Here is a 24446-nt window from a genome sequence, read left to right on the forward strand (position 1 = left end):
TACGTTGTAACGTTTAGCAAAACTGTTGCATGAAATCATAACAAATTGCTACTGTTATAGCGAAGTTGTAATAAATTACCCCTTATGTCGTCATGTTCAATCAAACCTGTGACAACGTGCCCCATCAACTAAACTGAAACAAATAGACCCCGCTACAGGAAAATGATAACAAACTGCCAGATATATCGACATGTTACAGTATAATTATAATTAATTGCCTTATACATCACCAATGAGTGTCATCTATTGGATCTTGGAAACTATTTTAACATCAGAAGCTGACTGTGTACGTGTCATAACATGACAGCTGGCATCTGTTATTGAATATTAAAAAGTATTCCAGCACCAAAAACTGACAATGTATTTGCCACAACCTGACAGTGTGTGGTTAGCCACTCGATCTCAAACAGTACTCCAAGTATGAAACAACAGACTACAGTCTGCCTTACATCATACGTACACAGTGTGAATACTCGTTAGTCATTATTGGCCCCTCTTCCTAAAGGGGAGACAGAGAGAGAAGGAGAGAAAGAGAGAGAGAGAGAGAGAGAGAGGGAGAGAGATTTGTTAAGAATTGTTAGGAGAACAGAGTCTATAAGTCAATACTTTGATGTTTACTTATTCTCTACAAACGGTTCTCTATAAACGTTTGTTATTGTCAGTCTCAATGTTACAGCTTCTTTTCTTTGGCCATTGTTAATTATCATGCTCCCCATATAGCAAAAACTTGTGTAATACTTCATCTAATTCCTTCCATCTTTCCTTATTTAATTCCGCTAGATTCCATTGTCATTGTTTTGCCTTTATTAATTGATTAATTATATTAGTCTTTTCAAGACGCTTTCATTTCAATTCAACTTACTTTTCAACTTCTGATAGAATTACAATGTCGTCAATAGACGTCAATTCCCTTTGGTAATTTCTACTTAGTTTCGTTTACTGCTTGCTCTATGTGCAACTTGAACGACACACAGTATAGGCCACAACACTGTCCCACACTTTTCTCAACTACTGCTGGCCTTTTGTGTCCTACATTTAAGAAATGTCAGATTCACTTGTATTAACATTAAGCAATTTCCTCACAACATTTTCGTCAAATGGGAGAAGTTACATACAACAGGAAGACACAACAACAGTGTAGAAGGAATCAATGTGGAAAAGAAGTTGACTGAGAAGATAAGCTTAGTAGATGAGATGCAAGGAAGAAAATAGAAACAGAAAGCGATGAAAAATGTGCAAATAGTGTACAATGTGAGAGAGATATTGGTTTCCTGTATCTCAGAAGGAAACACCTGTTTTATGCCTAAAGGCAAGCTGTAAAACACAGATGAAGCCTTGACCTCCTCTTGAAACCAGAGTGGTTTTGAATAAGACATGTGCTACAGGATTATTTATTCGAGAATCGCGTGGTTAAAATGGAATACATTTAATATTAGGCAAAGGTACAGTCAAGATGTTGAACGTGTTCAATGTAGTATTGCAGTTATGGAATGATGATAAATATACGATGTGTGGGGAGAAGAGACTAAGATATCGTTTTAGTATTTTGCCACCATGACTTACTGAGTAGATGGTTTGGTATAATACTCATATCTGTCAGCACCTGCCTTCTTTGATAGTATCACAATCTTCTTGCAATCTGAAGGTATTTCGCCTGCATACCGGAAGGAATGGTTTTAGCAGAGTCAGTTGTCACAAAGATCTTGATAATGTAAAATAAGATACCTCAAAACTTCATCTAGAACTCTCCTTGTTATACACTCCTGCTGTGGTATCCTAGCACCGTTGAACTGCTGTATTATACCATCACAACACAGTGACCAACTTGTAGACTGATTTACGCCAACATCTGCATGATTACTCTACACTAGTGTTTCACAGAGGAAAACAGAACTACTTTCACACTTTTTGTTGAGGGTTCCACTTTCGAATAGCACGTGGGAAAAATGAAAACCTAATTTTTCCCGTGTGAGTTCTAATTCCTCTAATATCATTAAAATTGTCATTCCTCGCCCATTGTAGGTGGAAGTTAATAAAATATTTTGAATTTTGGAGGAGAAAGTTGGTGATTAAATTTCGTGAAGAGATCCCGTCTTTACTTTAACAATTGCCACGTCAACTTGTAATAACACACTTTTTCACGTATATACTTTTACGCGAATTTCGTTCACATGCAATATGTTTTCTTGTACCCCTATGAAATGCAGATAATTTTTCGTAACACACAAATGGAATACAATTCAAGTGAAGACAGAGAGAGAGAGAGAGACAGAGAGAGAGAGAGAAGGGAGGGGGGGGGGCTGCAACCCTCTGTGACAGAGAGGGTATTGATATCTGTTGGGAAGGAGGAATCGACAGAGAGATAATCAATTGTCGACGAGAATGACATCTGTGGGTGAGTGAAAAAACATAAACATCGCTAGCGAGTTTTTTTAACATGAGTGGCATAGTTGTAATTATTCTTTGATATGGTGATGTATTAATTAATTGTTCTTAAGAATGTTCTTGCTTCTTGGATGGGGAAAGTAAATGTGCTGTATCCTTCTGGAACGATAATGAAAATTATCAGTGGGATTATGGACATGGAAAAGGGTTTTGTTGTGATATTATAAGAGGGAAAGAACACTGGGCATTGAAGAACTTACGAGAGAATGCAAACAACATACGTATGCTTGCTGATTAATTGAAATGTTACAGTATAATGCAGGTAAACATTTCTTTCCTTTCTTTAATGAGATTGTAGACTTTATTTTCTTGTAAACACTGAATTATAGCTTTTTTAGTTTAAAATGATTAATACAGCAGAGTTTTGCTGGTGAAATATGTCAGCTATTGTCAGTCGGACTCCCACTGCACACCCGTGGAACCGATTATATCTTTATTTCCAGACAGAATCACAGCACGAAATCTGTTTCCCAAGTAGGTAAACCGGAAAGCATTTACATAAGAGTAATTCAAATTGTAGCAGTTCGCGTAATATTTTTCCTGTGTTATTACATATATGAGAGAGTGTGTTTCTGGATGATATTGGTTAGACATATCCATTGACTCTTTCGTAGGCAGGTAGTAACTCTAGCTTTCCAGCGGATAACGTGGGAAGTGCAACAACGTAACTTCCAGGAACTGAGAGATAATATTTTTAGCCGCTGTCCAAGAATTGCAGCCTATCAAACTGCAAAGCCGCCACTGCAATTGTGAAACTAAAAACCATCTAGCCAGTGAAATTGACGTGTTGGCTTTCCCTCATATTACGATACAACACTAAACCCTCCCTATTTGCTTTGAATACATTTTTGGCACGGTATCCTGGCGATCTAATTTTTTAAAATTTTCTGTTTGTGGGGATCCACAACCTCCAGATGCTTAATAAACGCAAACATGGTCCGCAGTAGGCTGTAATGCGATTTTTATTTGATCGTGCAATTAGCTAGTTTCGACTACTTGTCATTGTGAAGTACTTGTAAAACCAAAATGGAAAGTCACTACACTGTGTGCATACATCACCGTGTGTAAATAACAGTTTACACATTTCACATTAAGATAAAACATTATATGTTATGTGTTTTATATTTTATATGTTTTATCTTAATGTGAGCTGTGTAAACATTAATGTTATATGTTTTACATTTTATATATTACATATTTTATATGTTTTATCTTAATGTGAGATGTGTAAAGTGTTATTTATACAGGGCGATGTATGCAGACAATGTAGTGCTTTTCTACGTTGGTTTTACAGGTGCATGACAATGACAAGTAGTCGAAATTAGCTAACAGCAGGAGTAAATAAAACTCACATTACGGCCTACTAAGGACCATGTTTGCGTTTATTAAACGATTTAATTTCAATATGCTATATTTAAAATACTTCGTTCATCTCACGGACGAAATCTGATGCATGCGGTCATTTTGTACGCTAGCAAAGCCACTTGTAATGTCAGTGGCAAACCAGTTTCTCGCGGTAATACAAAACGATCTCCCATCCTAGGAACTTTTGCAAAGTTTCCCCATCCATACCACGCGGTAATACCTCTGAAGAACAACTTAAATTGGAAAGACCACATAGATAACATTGTGGGGAAGGCGAAACAAAGACTGCCCTTTGTTGGCAGATCACTTAGAAGTTGCGACAAACCCACTAAAGAGACAGCCGACATTACACTTGTCCGTCCCCTGCTGGAATATTGCTGTGCGGCACGGGATCCTTACCAGGTAGCACTGACGGAGGACATCGAAAAAGTGCAAAGAAGGGAAGCTCGTTTCGTGTTATCGTGCAATATGGGTGAGAGTGTCACTGATATGACACACGAGTTGGAGTGGCAGTCACTGGAACAAAGGCGGTTTTCTTTGCGGCGAGATCTATTTACGAAATTTCAATCACCAACTTTCTATTCCGAAAGCGAGAATATTTTGTTGACACCCATCTACGTAGGGAGAAATGATCATCATAATAAAATCAGAGAAATAAGAGCCTGAACGGTAAGATTTAGGTGTCCCTCTTTTCCACGCGCCATTCGAGAGTGGAATGGTAGCGTAGTATGAAAATGGGTCGATGAACCCTCTGCCAGGCACTTAAGTGTGAATTGCAGAGTAACCATTTAGATGTAGATGTAGATGTAGACGAGCGCAATAGAGGCAGTTTCTTTAGTAGATCTGTTGCATCTTTCACCTTCCTGCAAATTAAACATAGCCCTTGGTTCGCCTTCCCCACAACATTTTGTGTGTGGCACTAATATAAGTTGTTTCTATTATATTGTCGAGGTATTTAGTTGAATACATAACCTTTAAATTTGTGTCATTTATCGTGTAACCGAAATCTAACAGAATGTTTTTAGTACTCATGTGGATGATCTCGTACTTACCAGTTTTCGAACCATGCACATATCACGTGCAAATCATTTTGAGATTTATTTTGATCCTCTGATGACCTTGTTAGACGGTATACCGTAGCATCATCTGCAAACACTCTAAGAGAGCTGCTCAGATCGTCTCGTAAATCGTTTATATAGCTTCTTATCAGACGACGGCCTATATTATTTCCTTGGCGAACTTCAGATTAACTCCGGTTGCACTAGATAACTTCGTGACAATTACTTCAAACTGTGAGCGGCGATACACCAAAGAAACATAATTCGATTAGAAGTCGCCTGTGAGGAACGATGTGGAAAGAATCCAGAAAAGTGGAATGAACTCGAGACCCCTTGTCGATAGAACTCATTACTTCGTGTAAATTAAGAGCCAATAGTGTTTCACAAAAACGATATTTACTGAATCCGTACCGGTTATGCTGCGTCAATAGACTGTTGACGCAATAGCATCGACATCAGGGGAGGGGGGTAAATAATTCTTATCATCATAAGAAATATGTAAAGTACAGAAACTTCTGTAGTGTTGTTGCGGTGGTTTGAATGGTGCGTCATCCGTTGAGATTGGAGCAATGTAGTGTAGTGCGCTAGGCGTAGTAATAGTTTCCACAGAGTATCGTAAATTTCCGAGCGGCGCTCCATTCAAACGGCCTCAACAGAATTTCAACACTCACTCTATATCTACTACGTAATTACAAGTCAGACTTACAAAAAAGCTAGGTCACTTAATGTGCGTCGCATGGATCTGTTCACATGGCGCTATAATATCGTACGAGGGGCGTTTGAAATGTCCGTGCAAAAACAAAAACTACTTGTTTGGGGTAAATCTTTTTTATTTTTCGAAATAGTCTACTTTTAGACTTATACACTCCGTCCAACGCTGTTCTAACTTGTTGATCCCTTTCGAATAATAGGGATTGTCCAAGTCGGCAAAATAACTATTAGTTGCTGCAATCACCTCCTCGTTTGAATAAAATCTTTGTCCCGCCAGCCATTTATTCAAAATCGGGAACAAATAGAAGTCCGGGGGAGCCAAGTCTGGAGAATAGGAGGGATGTGAAACGAGTTGGAATCCTATTTCCATTAATTTTGTGATCACAACTGCTGAGGTGTGTGCTGGTGCATTGTCGTGATGGAAAAGGACTTTTTTGCGGTCCAATCGCCGGCGTTTTTCTTGCAGCTTGGTTTCCAAAAGGTCCAATAACGATGAATAATATGCACCTGTAATAGTTTTACCCTTTTCCAGACAGTCGATGAGGATTATCCCTTGCGAACCCCAAAGACAGTCGCCATAACCTTTCCGGCCGAAGGAATGGTCTTCGCCTGTTTTGGTACATATTCTCCCTTGGTAACCCATTGTTTAGATTGTTCTTTGGTCTCAGGAGTATAGTAATGTATCCATGTTTCATCCACAGTGACGAAATGACGCTTAAAGTCCTGCGGATCATTCCTGAACACCTGCAAACCAACCTTGCAACACTTTACGCGATTCAGTTTTTGGTCAAGTGTGAGCAATCGCGGATCCCATCTTGCGGATAGCTTTCTCATGTCCAAATGTTTATGCAAAATATTGTGTACCCGTTCATTCGAGATGGCCATAGCACTAGCAATTTCATGCACATTAACTCTTCTGTCATCCATCACCATATCATGGATGTTATCAATGATTTCTGGAGTCGTAACCTTCACAGGGCGTCCAGAACGTTCAGCATCATTTGTGCCCATATGGCCACTCTGTAAATTTTGAAACCACCTATAAACTGTTCTAATAGAAGGTGGAGAGTCACCGTAATGTTTACTATGCTTCTCTTTAGTCTCCTGAGACGTTTTGCCTTTCTTAAAGTAATGCTTGATCACCAAACGAAATTCTTTTTCGTCCATTTTTTGACAATCACTCGACTTTCTTGATTCAAACGAATGCCAAACACAAAGGAACTTTGTGTGCGTTCTTTCCAAAGATGCTGCTAACTAAACATGACCTCGATACGTGCTGGTGGTGCCATCTCTCGGACTTTGCACGAACTTTTCTAACGCCCCTCGTACTTTGATTTGGAAAGAAAGGTTAATTTCTGTTTATCTGTGATTAACGAAGTCGTGAGAACTTATTGGTCTGTGTTGCATGGTTCCCCCAGCCCTTAGGCCCATACACTATTCATCAAACTGAAAAGATATTACACATGATTTAATGAATTAAAAGTTATTTGAGATTAGCGCTACTCTGTACACAGGGTAATATAAAGTCCATGAAATATTTTAAAAAATCGGTACTGTTCAATGGCAGAAAATATGTTTACAAATGATACTGTACATTGAAGGCAATCTCTTAAACCTTTTTTTACAATATTTGTAAATATTATTCGTGTCTACGCTTCGTGACATGGCAAACATTTAATCGGTAGTCAAATCCCAGCAGGTCAGGAGTGACGGTAAGAAATGCTGCTGTGACGCAGTGTTGCAAGTCTTTGGGGTTCTGTGGTGGAAGTGCAGCATATATACTATCCTTGATCTAACCGCAGAAGAAAAAATCGCAAGGCGCCAAGTCCTGTGGCGGTGGTGACCATTGCAGTAGCGTCAGGTCAAAGGCTGCAATATGGCCTCCTCAGCGACATGGCAAGCTCCCATTCAGGTAATCTCGAACCCAACTGCGAAAATATGGGGAGCTCTTATCTTGCTGAACGATCAGATCCCTGCTATTAATATGAAGTTGTGGCGAGAGCCAAGAATTGCAGCATGTCCAGACAAGTGATCCCGCTGAAGGTCCTCTCAGCCATAAACTGTCTTGTTGGACATGGCACAGAACATGTCAACTTTCTCCGAATACCGGACGGGGTTGGTAGTTGCAAGAAGATTCTCTGTCTCTCTCTAAAGCCTGTACTGGGTCGGTTGGCCTTTCTCTAAAGATGGATAGGGGCTTCGTAACTGTAGATTAAGTTGCTTGTAAAGTCGCCATGCTGTGTTAAACTGGTGATATCTTGTGAAACTTGTCGCAGAAATCTTTTGCACACTCACTATGGATGGACAAAAGGCAAATTATAGCACAAAAATGCTTTCTATGCCTTATTCGCCGCCATTGTCGGTAACTACGGTCGGTGGCAGTCCTGTTGGCGGCTTTCCAAACTAGCTTGCCAGCATGTCATTCAAACAAATTTGGAGAGTAGTCTTCCAAGTACCGTATCATTTGTAATGTTCTGCCTAGATTTGCTTCTACCGATTTTTTAAACGTTTCAAAGACTCTACAGGGTTGTTCAGCTCTCCGTACCTTGGGTTTTATGCAACCCACAACACCTTCGAAAACCATGTGTAAGATTTTCGTATTCTATCGTTCACTACGTGCAAACTATTAGTCCTACAGAAAAAATGAACAGGGCCTCTTTGCAGGAAATTTAATGTAGTTACATTTTGTATGGGATATGTTTCTGCTGGAGGCCGCGGTTTTCGCGTTAATCAAGGAAACTGCCTTTGAAGGTCACTCCTGTAAGTTTTTTTTTGAATAATTTGAAAACTAAAGCCTCTAGCGAAAATGTTTCCTAGTAATCTGGTTACATGAAATTCCCTACAAAAAGGGTCCTGTTCATTTTTTCTGTAGGACTAAAAGTTTATGCGTATCGAATGATATAATGTGTAAATGATGCATCTGGTATTTGAACTCTTTGCAGCCCTTATAAAACGTAACGGCAGAGGCAACTGAATCACTCTATACATTTACCATGTGTTTTTAGAATGTGATACGTTGTTTCTCTTGACCTCTTAGAATGTTATGTACTAAATAATGTTGACTCAAACTATAATTCAGAATTTGCATCAGAATGCTTTTGTACTAGAAATGCGCTTGGGCTTAAAATTACCCTGTCTAAAAAACAATGAAATGCCGTCACTCGAGTTCCATTGAGTCCTATAAGAGCATTAAACTCTGTTTACAAACCAGAGTCACTAACAGAATCAAATGGTAGTAGAATCAGAGATTTGAGTCTCTTGCTTTTTCAGTGCTGGCATAGAATCTGAGGGAACGAATGTTAAAAGGTGAAACGACATACGCTGATGTGTGGCTTGGAAAGGAGCAGCCACTACCCTGATTACTGCCTAGACCGTACTTAAGGCATCGAGTTGATCTCCTACTACAGACGTGGTTCAACGTTGTCTCCACAATCACAATGGAGTAGATAAAGAGTGATAAGAGATTAAAGACGGAAGGGGGTACCACAAGAGTCGACTGCGGACTCAAACGTACTTTTTGATAAAAGACCCACAACTACAATTCCCAGTTACATTAATACGACCACTGCCTATGTTAGTCGTCAACGCGCAATAACGACTCACAGACGGCAGGTGAAAAGTCTAGCAGTGGGGGATACATATGGTGACTCAAAAGTAACTGTACGCACTTCTTGGGTTGTAATTTAGAGATCAACATAAGAGTAAAATATTAAATAAAGTTTCTTCTGAAAGTGCTTTATTCCCGAGTTATACTGCAAATGACATTTGTGGTAGGCACTATATCGTTGGCCAGTAAAGGCTTTTTGCGTGTAGTGTTCGCCTGCATATCGACTGTTCTGGCGTAACCACAAGCGCGTGAACGAAGATGCGGAATGCAAGAGCAGAGAAGGCGGTGAGGAAACGTCGGCCAATGGTGCGCGGAATTGGATCTCGCCGCGCCAAGAGCGACATCTGGAAGAAGCAAATATAAACGTCATTCCTGCTAGCCTCTGCCCCTCTGATCGGCACCGGATCGCAGACGTTAGTTTTCAGTGGCGTGTGTCAACTTGCCTGAACATTTCACACATCAAGGACTCTAAATTAGATTGCAAGTCGCCCCTAGTTTGCGACACTATTTGTAAATCTCCAAAGTTAAGTATTGTCACTTGCTTTTTGGAAATAAAACTACTAATGTTATTTGTTTGAATTGTTGTATAGCATTCCGAGAACGCAGCATCCCGTAGGCACCCTATTGGCGACGAGTGGGCAAGACCCCAAATCGACTGATGTCGACGGCACCCCTGTACATTTCAGTCGGGAGACAAGAAAGTATCTCAAAATTGCTAAAGTTGCTTGTCCCCATAAGGGCACAGAACGTGCGGGACCTGTTGCTCGGCCCCTGGACTTGTAACTTTGGGGCCTCCTCAAGCAGCTCGTGTATGGTTCTGCAACTCAGAACGTAGCACTACTACTGCAGCGAATTGAAAACAGCTGTTCAAATGCGCAGAATGAGATGAATGAAGGCGTCAACATTCCGAGAGCGGTAAGAAGTCGAACACGTCACTGTCTTCATCTACATGGGCATCATATTGAACATATCCTGTGCTCGTAGTTGAGTTGAATTTCCGGTCCCTCCATGTCATTGCTTTCTGGGAAGAATTAGTTTAGTGTTGTTTGTGTTGCACTTATGATACATACTCTTCTGCATAACTCTGAATTAAAGCAGTTTCATAAAAAACTCAATTTAACATTTTAGTCTTATTTTGATGCATACATTACACTCACTATATGTGTACAGTTATTTTTGAATCACCGGATATAAAGGTGTCGGGAAGACGCGAGAAACAGCGCAGTCGTCGTAATGCGGAAGTGCGTGCCGCCGTGGTTAAAATCTACCGTGCATAGCAAAATGGCGCTATCCAAAACCGGTTCCGAGGGAACTGTGATGCACAACGGCCCGTAGAAGCCGAAAGCCGGTTCGTGACCAAGTAAATATAATTTTGCAGAACATCAGAAGTGATTTCCTTTTCAGTATTATTACCATGTTCTGTCAAGCAATGACGCCAAATTCATTTAATGTTAAAAGAACGTTTGTTCCTAGGTATTGACCTGTTGTACTTCGGAACAGTTTTTCAAATTATTGGAAAGATTTTACTTTTCCAGAGCAATATTTTTAATATCATAAAAAGACTGCGGCATACTTAAGTTGAATTCGGAAATATACTGAACTTCTGTTGCGGGTCTGGATAGAAGAGAAAGGGTGAAATGTGTTCCAGGGTACGATACCCTCTCCTAGTATATCAGTTAATTTTGGCCATAATGTTAATCCATTATTTTATGTGTGTCGAGAGGGCAGACGACAGATGCCAAACAGACAGTATCTTACTCGCTCGCCCTGAGTTAAACGTTTCACTTCTTCGTTTTGTACGTGTCCGCTGACTACTTAAATGTGTTGCTTTCCTTGAGTGGCCAAGCGTTATCTCCCGCTCCAATAATAACTATTTCGTATCCAGGCACTTATGCCGTTTATTCAGTGCGTTGTTCAGTCACGTGATCTTCAATATCGATGTACACTGACCCGTCACATTAATGTGCCCATCTGTAGAAGCCTGAATAACCACCTTTTGCAGCACGTCCCGTGCGAAACGTTCAGGAAGAGAGTCAATGAGGATATGAAACGTGCCGACAGGGATGTGGAGCCGTGCCGACTCCAGTGCCGAGGCCGGGTGCGTTAGATATTTCTTTTGAGGATCTATGGCACGAACAGCCCGACCGAGGTGGTGCCACAGATTCTCGATTGGGTTTAAACCCGAGAAGTTGGGTGGAGACACGAGTACAATAATCATATCCTGGTGCCCTTCGAACCATGCAAGTACACTGCGAGATATACGAGGGTAATCCCAAAAGTAGGGTCTCCTAATTTTTTTGTAAGTACATAGACCTGTTTATTTCTACAATGGTTTATATAAGTTTACAGCTTGAACATTTACCTATTTTTCGACATAATCACCATTTCTGTCGATGCATTTTTGTAGACTCTGTGGTAGTTTTTGTATGCCCATGTCATACCAGCTCGCTGTCATGCTGTTCAGAAAGTTAAGAACCTCTTCTTTCACTTCGTCGTCTGAGCTGAATCGCTTTCCAACCAAATGTTCTTTTAACCTAGGGAACAGGTGATAGTCACTGGGCGACAAGTCTGGACTATAGGGTGGGTGGGTGATTTTATTCCACAAGGGTGAACGACGGCTTCGGAGATGTCTACGGGCAAATATACGAGCACATGTTGAGCACCTGACAGCCCAGATCAACCAAGAGGCTAGTAATAGTAACTCCTCAGCGGCCGTTCAGCTGACGTAGCTGCTTGTGGGCCTCCGCACCAGGGGCCTGGTTCACGCACACATGCTGACTGCTGTTCAACGGCGACGAAGGCTAAAACTGCACGCCAATAACGGTACTGGACGTTCACTGAGCGGCGAAAGGTAGCCTTTTCAGATGAATCACGTTTTATGTTCCATCGCACAGATGACCCTTGGCGTGTATAGCAGGCAACGTCTGAAAGCAAACACCCTGCAACAACTGTCGGTGAGTCGTGCATGGATGTCAAAAATGTTCGTAAGTGGTGTAGAGAGTTTGCAGCTAGTCGGACCGAAATTCACGACGAACAAAGGAGCGGGAGACCGTCAGTTTCTGAGGAGACAGTGTTGAAGGTTGAGTAAAGCATTCGTGAAGTTCGGCGTTTTCACTCTGGATTATCTCTACACGTTGGTTACTAAGGTTTCCCGAAGCACCGCTCTCAGAATTTTAACGGAAACATTGAACTAACGGAAGGTGTGCGCAAGATGGGTGCCACGCATGCTGACTGAGGACCACATGCGGCAACAAGTTGATGCTTCCGCGCATTTCTTTACCGCCTTGCAGCCGAACACGACGACTTTCTGGACTCAATTGTCACGGGTGGTGAAACCTGGGCATACCACTTTACACCTGAGACCAAGCAACAATCACGCCAGTGGCGGCATCCTTCTTCGCAAAGCCGCGGAAATTCAAACAAACACAGTCTGCCGGGAAAGTCATGACAACCGTCTTTTGGGATTGGAAAGGGGTATATTGTTGGTCGACTTTATGCCCACTGGGACCACAATTAACGCTGACAGGTACTGTGAGACCCTGAAAAAACTCAAATGGGCTATTCAGAACCGGAGAAGAGGAATGTTGAGCAAGGGCATTCACATTCTCCATGAGAACGCTCGGCAAACCGTTGCTCTCCTGCAAGTTACAGTGGAACATAATCACCCACCCACCCTATAGTCCAGACTTGGCGCACAGTAACTATCACCTGTTTCCTAGGTTAAAAGAACATTTGGCCAGAAAACGATTCAGCTCCGACGACGAAGTGAAAGAAGAGGTTCATAACTTTCTGAACAGCATGACGGCGAGCTGGTATGACATGAGCATACAAAAACTACCACAGCGTCTATAAAAACGCGTCGACAGAAATGGTGATTACGTCGAAAAACAGGTAAATGTTCAAGCTGTAAACTGATGTACGCCATTGTAGAAATAAACAGGTCTATGTGCAGGGTGTTTCAAAAATGATCGGTATATTTGAAACGGCAATAAAAACTAAACGAGCAGCGATAGAAATACACCGTTTGTTGCAAAATGCTTGGGACAACAGTACATTTTCAGGCAGACAAACTTTCGAAATTACAGTAGTTACAATTTTCAACAACAGATGGCGCTGCAAGTGATGTGAAAGATATAGAAGACAACACAGTCTGTGGGTGCGCCATTCTGTACGTCGTCTTTCTGCTGTAAGCGTGTGCTGTTCACAATGTGCAAGTGTACTGTAGACAACATGGTTTATTCCTTAGAACAGAGGATTTTTCTGGTGTTGGAATTCCACCGCCTAGAACACAGTGTTGTTGCAACAAGACGAAGTTTTCAACGGAGGTTTAATGTAACCAAAGGACCGGAAAGCGATACAATAAAGGATCTGTTTGAAAAATTTCAATGGACTGGGAACGTGACGGATGAACGTGCTGGAAAGGTAGGGCGACCGCATACGGCAACCACAGAGGGCAACGCGCAGCTAGTGCAGCAGGTGATCCAACAGCGGCCTCGGGTTTCCGTTCGCCGCGTTGCAGCTGCGGTCCAAATGACGCCAACGTCCACGTATCGTCTCATGCGCCAGAGTTTACACCTCTATCCATACAAAATTCAAACGCGGCAACCCCTCAGCGCCGCTACCATTGCTGCACGAGAGACATTCGCTGACGATATAGTCCACAGGATTGATGACGGCGATATGCATGTGGGCAGCATTTGGTTTACTGACGAAGCTTATTTTTACCTGGACGGCTTCGTCAATAAACAGAAGTGGCGCATATGGGGAACCGAAAAGCCCCAAGTTGCAGTCCCATCGTCCCTGCATCCTCAAAAAGTGCTGGTCTGGGCCGCCATTTCTTCCAAAGGAATCATTGGCCCATTTTTCAGATCCGAAACGATTACTGCATCACGCTATCTGGACATTCTTCGTGAATTTGTGGCGGTACAAACTGCCTTAGACGACACTGCGAACACCTCGTGGTTTATGCAAGATGGTGCCCGGCCACATCGCACGGCCGACGTCTTTAATTTCCTGAATGAATATTTCGATGATCGTGTGATTGCTTTGGGCTATCCGAAACATACAGGAGGCGGCGTGGATTGGCCTCCCTATTCGCCAGACATGAACCCCTGTGACTTCTTTCTGTGGGGACACTTGAAAGATCAGGTGTACCGCCAGAATCCAGAAACAATTGAACAGCTGAAGCAGTACATCTCATCTGCATGTGAAGCCATTCCGCCAGACACGTTGTCAAAGGTTTCGGGTAATTTCATTCAGAGACTACAGCATATTATTGCTACGCATGGTGGATATGTGGAAAATATCGTACTATAGAGTTTCCCAGACTGCAGCGCCATCTGTTGTTGAAAATTGTAACTACTGTAATTTCGAAAGTTTGTCTGCCTGAAAATGTACTGTTGTCCCAAGCATATTGCAACAAACAGTGTATTTCTATCGCTGCTCGTCTAGTTTTTATTGCCGTTTCAAATATACCGGTCATTTTTGAAACACCCTGTACTTACAAAAAAATAGGAGACCTTACTTTTGGGATTACCCTCGTATATCTCGCAGTGTACTTGCATGGTTCGAAGAGCACCAGGATAAGATCATCGTACTCGTGTCTCCAGCCAACTTCCCGGATTTAAACCCAATCGAGAATCTGTGGCACCGCCTCGGTCGGGCTGTTCGTGCCATAGATCATCATAAGAGAAACCTAGCGCAGCCGGCAACAGCACTGGAGTCGGCACAGCTCCACATCCCTGTCGGCACGCTTCATCAACATCTACACCTACGTGAATACTCTGCTATTCACAATAAAGTGCCTGGCAGAGGGATCAATGAACCACCTTCAAGCTGTCTCTCTACCGTTCCACTCTCGAACGGCACGCGGGAAAAACGAGCACTTAAATTTTTCTGTGCGAGCTCTGATTTCTCTTATTTTATCGTGATGATCATTTCTCCCTATGTAGATGGGTAACAACAGAATGTTTTCGCAATCGGAGGAGAAAACTGGTGATTGAAATTCCATGAGAAGATCCCGTCGCAACGAAAAACGCCTTTGTTTTAATGATTGCCACTCCAATTCACGTATCATGTGAGTGGCATTATATCCCCTATTTCGCGATAATACAAACCGAGCTGCCCTTCTTTGTACTTTTTCGATGTCATCTGTCAGTCTCACCTGATGCGGATCCCACATCGCACAGCAATAATCCAGAATAGGGTGGACAAGCGTGGTGTAAGAAGTCTCTTTAGTAGACTTGTTGCACATTCTGTGTTCTGCCAATGAATCGCAGTCTTTGGTTTGCTCTACCCAAAATATTATCTACGTGATCGTTCCAATTTAGGTTATTTGTAATTGTAAACGCTAAGTATTTAGCTGAATTTACAGCCTTCAGATTTGTGTGACTTATCGCTTAATCGAAATTTAGCTGATTTCCTTTAGTACTCATGTAAATAACTTCACACTTTTCTTTATTCAGGGTCAACTGGCACTTTTCGCACCATACAGGTATCTTATGTAAATCATTTTGCAAGTCGTTTTGATCATCTGATGACTTTACAAGACGTTAAATGACAGCATCATCTGGAAACAATCCAAAACGGCTACTCAGATTGTCTCCTATGCCGTTAATATAGATCAGGAACAAATTTCATATCCCCTGTCGATAGCACTTATTACTTCATGAGTATAAAGAGCTAGTTGTGTTTCACAAGAACGATATTTTCTGAATCCGTGCTGACTATGAGTCAATAAATCGTTTTCTTCGAGGTACTTCATAATGTTCGAATATGGTATATGTTCTAAAACCCTACTGCAAATCGACGTTAGTGATTTAGGCCTATAATTCAGCGGATTACTCCTACTTCCCTTTTTGGGTATTGGTGTGACTTGAGCAATTTTACAGTCTTTAGGCACGGATCTGTCTGTGAGTGAATGGTTGTTTATAATTGCTAAATATGGAGCTATTTTATCATTATATACTCTGAGAGGAACCTGACTGGTATACAATCTGGACCGGCGGCCTTGCCTTTATTAAGTGATTTAAGCTGCTTTGTTACACCTAGGATATCTACTTCTATGTTTCTCAACTTGGCAGTTGTTCTTGACTGGAATTCAGGAATATTTACTATGTCTTCTTTGGTGAAGGAGTTTCGGAAAACCGTGTTTAATGACTCTGCATTAGTGGCACTGTCATCAGTGACTTCACCGTTGTTATCGCGCAGTGAAGGTATTGATTGCGTCTTGCCACTGGTGTGCTTTATGTATGACCAGAATCTCTTTGGGTTTTCTGCCAGATTTCGAGACAGAATTTCGTTGTGGAAATTATTAAAAGCATCTCGCATTGAAGTACGCGCTATATTTCGAGCTTGTGTAAAACTTTGCCATTCTCTTCCTTCACGTTTCGCACGGGTCCTGCTGCAAAAGGTGGTTATTCAGGCTTCTACAGATGGGCACATTAATGTGACGCGTCAGTGTACATTGATAATGAAAATCACGTGACTGGACAAGGTAAAAAGGCGCTGAATAAACGGCAAAAGTGCGTGGATACGAAATAGCTATTATTGGAGTGGGAGACAGCGCTTGGTCACTCAAGGAAAGCAACACATTTAAGTAACCAGCGGACACGTACAAAACGAAGAAGTGAAACGTGTAACCCAGGGGGAGCGAGGAAGATACTGTCTGTTTGGCATCTGTCGTCTGCCCTCTCAACACACATAAAATAATGGATTAACATTACAGCTAAAATTAATTGATATGCTAGCAGGGGGTATCGTACCCTGGAACAAATTTCATCCATTCTCCTCTATCCAGACCCGTAACAGAAGTTCAGTATATTTTTGAATTCCATTTTCAAATAATAACATTCACTTAAGTATGCTGCAGTCTTTTTCTGATATTAAAAATATTAGTCTGGAAAAGTAAGATCTTTCCAATAATTTGAAAAACTGTTCCGAAGTACAACAGGTCATATATCTAGGAACAAATGTTCTTTTAACATTAACTGAATTTTGCGTCAGTGCTTGGCAGAGCATGGTAATAATATTGAAAAGGAAATCAGTACTAATATTCTGTAAAATTATATTTACTTGGTCACAAACTGGCTTTCGACATCTCGGACCATCTTCAGATGACAACTAAATATCGCAAACACAGTTAAATACGATGTGCTACTCACACAGATATTATTTGTGCTGAAGGTACAGAAAGTATTACACAGAAAGACATTACAACAATTACATTAAGTTAAAAAGGTGGTAAACTAAGACTTTATGTGGAGATACATTTAACAAATGATGAGAATTAAGATGAATATACAGTCTGAATCCAGTATTTGTAGCGAAAACTTAATTTAACAGAAGGACAAACGGAAACTGCGTCTGACCATCTAATACTAGCCTGAAAATCTGTGTCATATCTTTGCTGATTTCCACTTGGATCATCTTTCTGATTTTCATGACAGAATGTAAAACTTCACATTCTACATGGTATGAATGGTTTTCTGTTAAAAGTTGCTCAGCAAAGGTCTAATCTTGCTTCCTTAATCTTCAACTTCTTTCATGTTCTCTACGTCAACATTTGTCATTTTTGTATCTTCCGTACAACTAATGTTTGTGTAAGTCGCAAATTGTGTTTGTGACATTTAGTTACTGCTTAAAGATGGCTGGAGAAGCTGGAAGCCGGTTCGTGACCAAATAAACATAATTTTGCAGATCATTAGGAAATGTTTTCATATTTAATACTGAATATCCTACTCCAATTTCAGAGTATTGCAATCGAGAAAATCTGGTCAACATTCTGTTTAATAGTCTATTTGTTACATTATTAATCTACTGCGCAATAATAATCAGTAAATGAAATGAAATTAAGTAGAACTGTTATCGGAAACCAGTTACAGGTTAAAAACATATTGAAACGGAAGCTGTTAGCACCCAACACAAATTTGCATTTTCAAGACCAGGAAAACTGCTAAAATATTAAAGAAAATCAGCTCATTTGAGAATATCGCGTGCTCCCTGGTAGGATACCTTGCATTCCAAGGTAAAAGACGGTGCACTACTGCCGAATTATGACTTAACTGTCTACACGATATGTAATTAATTTTAAAAATATACGGAATTTTTCTCACAATAAAACTCTGTAACTGAAGAATTAACAATATTCTCAAAATAGTTTTAATAGATTATACAGCACTTAAATATGTAGAACTCGTAATACTTACAAACGCAATACAAAGCACAACCTCATGTCTCACAGTGACAAAAACAGAAAATGCCCAAAACTGCCTATGGCGATTTCTGGTGCGCATTCCTTCATGTGATTCTATATCTGTCACTAGACTGGAATACCGATCAGGAAACATAATATGTTCCTAGGTACACTATCCTCCAGGTGGTACATCCACCCTTACTGCCCCTGCTATCACTACTACTCTCAAATATTTGTTAATGTCTGATTAACCTAATTATGATGTGACGGTAAGAATTTGTCGCCCTTGTTGAGTGTGTCGCCACACGAGTATTTGTGTTTGCGCCTAATTTGACGATCAGAGAAGATCTAAAAATTTCGTTCTTCCTTTTCTGTAGATATTGTTATACAGGACCAACTACAAGGAAATGAGAGCAGGTAATGATACTTGACATTACAGATATAATATTTAAAGAAAGATACACAATTAATTTCCACTTTTTGTCTGACAGACATAGCGAACTGGTGTTTGACGTGAATAACAGTCAGTGTGACAGGCAGGATCATTGCAGGTGGTGCCCCAAGAACTGACCTTTAGTCTAGCATGCTACGTGTGTGTGTGGTTTGCGTGACACGAAGCCGTTTGGCCAGCCGGTACGCTGATTCAATCTCAACCATCGCTCCGACGAGGTTGTTTCGGCTGTCAGACGCCATCGAAATTGCAGTTGTTCTGGCGCTGGAAATCTCGTTTGCGTGACGCCCACCAGACGGTTGAGTATTTAGATTTATGTGTTGCAAAAAGGTGTCAAGATTCGGTTCTCGAACTTTTCTAAGGGAATCGATTTTCTTCAGACGGGAAAGAAAAGACATACATTCTACTGTACTTGCGTCAGAATGGGGAGCAGATACTGAATTTTTTGAAGTGCCGACCCCCCCCCCCCCTCCCTCCAGTCTTTCATCAGTGGAAATGACGGATTCAGTTACGTATAACTACACTCATCATATCACTGTACTCTAATTTGCAAACTTCGAAACTTTTTCCAGACACGTGAGTTATATGACATATTTTGTTGGCGTGTACTATAGTTCACATTGGGAACCCCTCTACCCCAGTTCCAGTTTACTGGGATATGCCTGCAAAGTAATATAAATGTGCCTTGCAATGGATCGAATCGCAAACGGATCATCCTACGTAATGGTAACCAATAAAACGTAAACAGAAAAATAAGGTCAGTGTACCAAGATGCCTGACCGAGCGAGGTGGCGCAGTGGTTAGACACTGGACTCGCATTAGGAAGGACGACGGTTCAATCCCCGCGACCGGCCATCCTGATTTAGGTTTTCCGTGATTTCCCTAAATCACTCCAGGCAAATGCCGGGATGGTTCCTCTGAAAGGACACGGCCGACTTCCTTCCCCATCCTTCCCTAATCCGATGAGACCGATGACCACGCTGTCTGGTCTCCTTCCCCAAACCAATCAACCAACCAAGATGCCGAGGTCATCAGAAACAGAGTACAGGCGTAATTAGGGATGGATGGGGAAAGAAATGGGCCGCGTTATTTCAGAGAACCAGTTCGACACACGTCTGAAGCGATTTATGGAAATCGCGCATAACCTGGATCTGGATGATCCGACAGGGGCTTGAACCACCGTCCTCCCGAACGCGATTCGATTGTCTGACGACTGTACCACCATCTCGAGTAGGAAACGACAAGTCAGGAAAAAATGAGGTGGCCACACTTTCTGGCTAGCTGAAATTAAATTACTTTTAATTGATAACACTCCGTTATTTGACTGTATGATTTTTATTACTTCCACTATCACGATTTCAGTTTTTGAGCCGTTTTCGAAGCACAAACCGAAAACTGAAAACAGCGAAACATATGATTGATAAAACGTACAGCATTAAGTGATCACATGTGTATATAACATGTCGTCATCGAAATATTACAGTTCGTATCTGTGTATATAAACAAGATGTGTCGTCATAAAATATGAGCACAAGACATACACATGAGGTATATATAACATTGTACACGGCAGATACACTTTCACGTCCTCTGGATAATGTTAAATGTAACACCTGTTTGTGATTTGTTCTTGTATAAAAGGTATTTCTATTCATGACTGAGGACAGAGTACTGAACAACATTATAACTGTATTTACTTACTTGCAGACTAATAATAGTAGCTATTACGAGTAGTATGTTTTTAGTTGCTTCAAACCTCCAAGTACACTTGGCACAAGCAAGATATCAGTGTTTATCTTCCCTTGGGCAGCAGGTCAGGTACTGAAATGCGCATGCTGGAAGCAAAACGTTTAGTCTATACTGAGAGACATAGTGCACTTAAAGGCGCAGTTACGACCGTGCAGAAAACATCAGGTAGTAAATTATGCAGTATGTTTGTGGGAAGACTGTTAGGTGCAGAAAGAAAAAATGAAACAACTAACTCCTGAAATGGGTTCATATGAAGGTGCCGATTATCATAATGCCTGTACCTATACCGCTAAAACCGTTTGTAATGACAAGAAGTCTGGTTTATATATACAGACATGAAGGGCACTATGTTGTATATATGTTGTATATATGGTTCTCGGGCGAGACGTCGGATGTCATAGTGAAAACTCCACAATATTTCGTCTGCGCAACTGGCCGACATCTTCAGGTGCGACGAACACACTGCTAAGGCAGGTTTTTTTTTTCTTTATTGTAATTTGAACACCCCATACAAGGTGGGCTGGCAGCGGAAAAGTGTACTCCGCTCTTCAGCCATAAGCAGTACAATAAAAGAGAAAGGGAGACAGAAAAGTAACAGACTGGCGGTTTAAAAAACAGTAGATACAATAATTAAAAAAAAAAGCCGTTCACACTCGACGAAACAAACAAGAAAACTGTCGGCACTGTGCACAAACACTGACGAGTTAGACGACACATGTGAACGAAGGAGCGTGGACGGCGAAAAACACTGATGCACAAACACGACGGCACAGACACTAAACCGAGGGCGACGATCTCTGGCGCGCGAATGTTCACAATGCGTGTGCGAGTCCGGGGACCTGCCAAGAGAGGAGGAGGAGGAGGAGGAGGAGGAGGAGCAGGGGGAGAGCGAGAGGGGAGAGCAGAGACGCTACAGGCAGGGGAGAGAGGGGGGAGAGAGGAAGGGGGAGGGGAAGCCCGGGGGAAGAGGGGTGGAGGGAGGGGACGGGGGAAAAGGAAAGAGAAGGGAGGGGAAGAGAAGGGAGGGAGGGTGCCTAAGGGAAAGGACACCGGAAGTGGGGGGGGCAGGGTCAAAGTTGATAGGAGGGGTAGATGGAGGGGAGGAGACATCATCAGGGAGGGGGAGCTGGCGGAAGCCACCTTGGGAGAGAGTAAGGAGGGTGGAGAGATGGAGACCGGGTGGGACGTGGGAATACAGGCGCGGCAGCGGGCGGGGGTGGGAGAGGATCGGGGATACGAGCAGGTGACGAGGATCAAGTTTACGGGAGGTGTACAGGATCCGTATCCTTTCAAGGAAAAGGAGGAGGTGGGGGAAGGGGATGAGATCATAGAGGATCCGCGTGGGGGAGGGGAGACGGATGCGATAGGCAAGGCGGAGAGCATGGCGTTCAAGGATTTGGAGGGATTTATAAAAGGTAGGGGGGGCGGAGATCCAGGCTGGATGGGCATAACAAAGGATAGGGCGGATGAGGGATTTATAGGTGTGGAGGATTGTGGAAGGGTCCAGACCCCACGTACGGCCGGAAAGGAGCTTGAGGAGATGGAATCGGGAATGTGCCTTGGCTTGGATTGTACGGAGATGGGGAGTCCAGGAGAGGTGATGGTCGAGGGTGACGCCAAGGTACTTAAGGGTGGGAGTGAGGGCGATGGGACGGCCATAGACGGTGAGATAGAAATCAAGGAGGCGGAAGGAAGGAGTGGTTTTGCCTACAATGATCGCCTGGGTTTTCGAAGGATTGACCTTGAGCAACCACTGGTTACACCAAGCGGTGAATCGGTCAAGATGGGATTGGAGAAGGTGTTGGGAGCGTTGCAGGGTGGGGGCAAGGGCAAGGAAGGCAGTGTCGTCGGCAATCTGGAGAAGGTGGACGGGGGGTGACGGCGGCGGCATGTCCGCCGTATACGAAAGATACAGGAGGGGGGAGAGGACGGAGCCTTGGGGCACACCGGCGGAGGGGAAAAAGGTGTAGGAATCTGTGTTATGGATGGTGACATAGGAAGGACGGCGGGAGAGAAAGGAGCCGAGCAGACGGACGTAGTTAACGGGAAGGGCGAAGGTTTGGAGCTTGAAGAGGAGACCGGAATGCCAGACGCGGTCATATGCGCGTTCAAGGTCCAGGGAGAGGAAGATTGCGGAGCGACGGGAATTAAGCTGTTCAGAAAGAAGATGAGTGAGGTGAAGGAGAAGGTCGTCAGAAGAGAAGGACGGCCGAAAGCCACACTGGGTAACGGGAAGGAGGCGGTGCTGGCGGAGATGCTGGCGGATGCGTCGGGTGACGATAGATTCTAGGACCTTGCTGAAGACCGAGGTAAGGCTGATGGGACGGTAGGAGGAGACGGCGGACGGCGGTTTGCCAGGTTTAAGGAACATTAGGATACGGGAGGTTTTCCACAGGTCGGGGTAGTAACCAGTGGACAGGACTACATTGTAGAGCCTGGCCAAGGTGGAGAGGAAAGAGACAGGAGCTTCACGAAGGTGACGGTAGGTGACACGATCGTGACCAGGAGCGGTGTTGCGTTTTGTGCGGAGTGTAGCAATGAGATCCTGTGTAGTGATAGGGGCATTGAGTTCCGTGTGTGCAATGTTGTCCAAGTACTGGAAACCCGGGGCGAGGGGAGGGACGGAGGTGTCAGTTCGATCGCGGACATCCGGGAAGAGGGAGTAATCGAACTGGGGATCATCGGGGATGGAAAAGACATCGGAGAGGTAGGAGGCAAACTGATTGGCCTTACTAAGGGTGTCTTGCTCAGATACATCGACGTGGAGAGGATAACAGTCGCATTGTGATTTTGCCGGCGGATAAGGGAAATGCGACTGTTATCCTCTCCACGTCGATGTATCTGAGCAAGATGCACCAGCTTCTGGACGACTCTGCATATCGCACACTACAAAAGGACCCCACAGCAAAAATTCAGCGGAAAACTTTGGAGCTCCTCAAAAACAGCACGATCTCCGATGTGGTTGCTAAGAGACTACGTACACAAGCGCCCGTACCTCCCAGGCTGTACGGATTGCCCAAAATTCACAAGGATAATGTGCCACTGCGGCCTATTGTTAGTAATATCGGGGCACCAACGTATAATCTCGCGAAACATCTAGCAGCGCAATTGAGTCCTTTAGTAGGAAAGTGTGAGCATCATATTCGTAACTCGCAAGACTTTATTCGTCGGCTCAAGAACTTACGACTCGCACCATCAGATATACTAGTGAGTTTTGACGTAGTCTCAATTTTTACTCGTGTACCATGAAACACGTATGTAACGTAGCAGCGATGGTGAGGCACGTTCAAATCTTTGACCAGAGAGCCTATTATCGTGGTTAGTCTGCGCTTGACCGCGCGAGAGTTGCGAGCAGTACGCTAGTAGTCGTCATGCAGTACAGTCTGTCAATAGCAGTAGCTCAGTTCAGTTGCGTCCAGTAGTACGCTAGTAGTCGTCATGCAGAGCAGTACGCGAGTGGCAGTAGGCCAGTGCAGTCTGTCGATAGCAGTAGCTCAGTTCAGTTACGTCCAGCAGTACTCTAGTAGTCGTCATGCAGAGCAGTCGGTCAGTAGTAGCAGCCCAGTGGAGTTGTGTGATGTAGTCTGTCGGCAGTAGTGGTCTAGGCCTGTCACGGTCGCGAGCGGGACGCAGTCGGCGAGCGTCGACATGGCATTCTGGTCAAGATGCTGAATGAGGTATATTGTTAATGTAGGTAATCATCAGATAATGTAAAGTTTATTTATTGTAATTAATTTTGAACAAGTGCCCCAATAATAATTTTGATTTCAAAGCAATTTTTAACACAAAAAAATCATTTAATTACGATTTCCTTTATTTCCCTTAAAGAAAAGTTTCAGTTAAATTTAAAAATAAAAAAAAAATATT

Source organism: Schistocerca americana, chromosome 4 (assembly GCF_021461395.2).
Source record: "Schistocerca americana isolate TAMUIC-IGC-003095 chromosome 4, iqSchAmer2.1, whole genome shotgun sequence".
Lineage (NCBI taxonomy): Eukaryota > Metazoa > Arthropoda > Insecta > Orthoptera > Acrididae > Schistocerca > Schistocerca americana.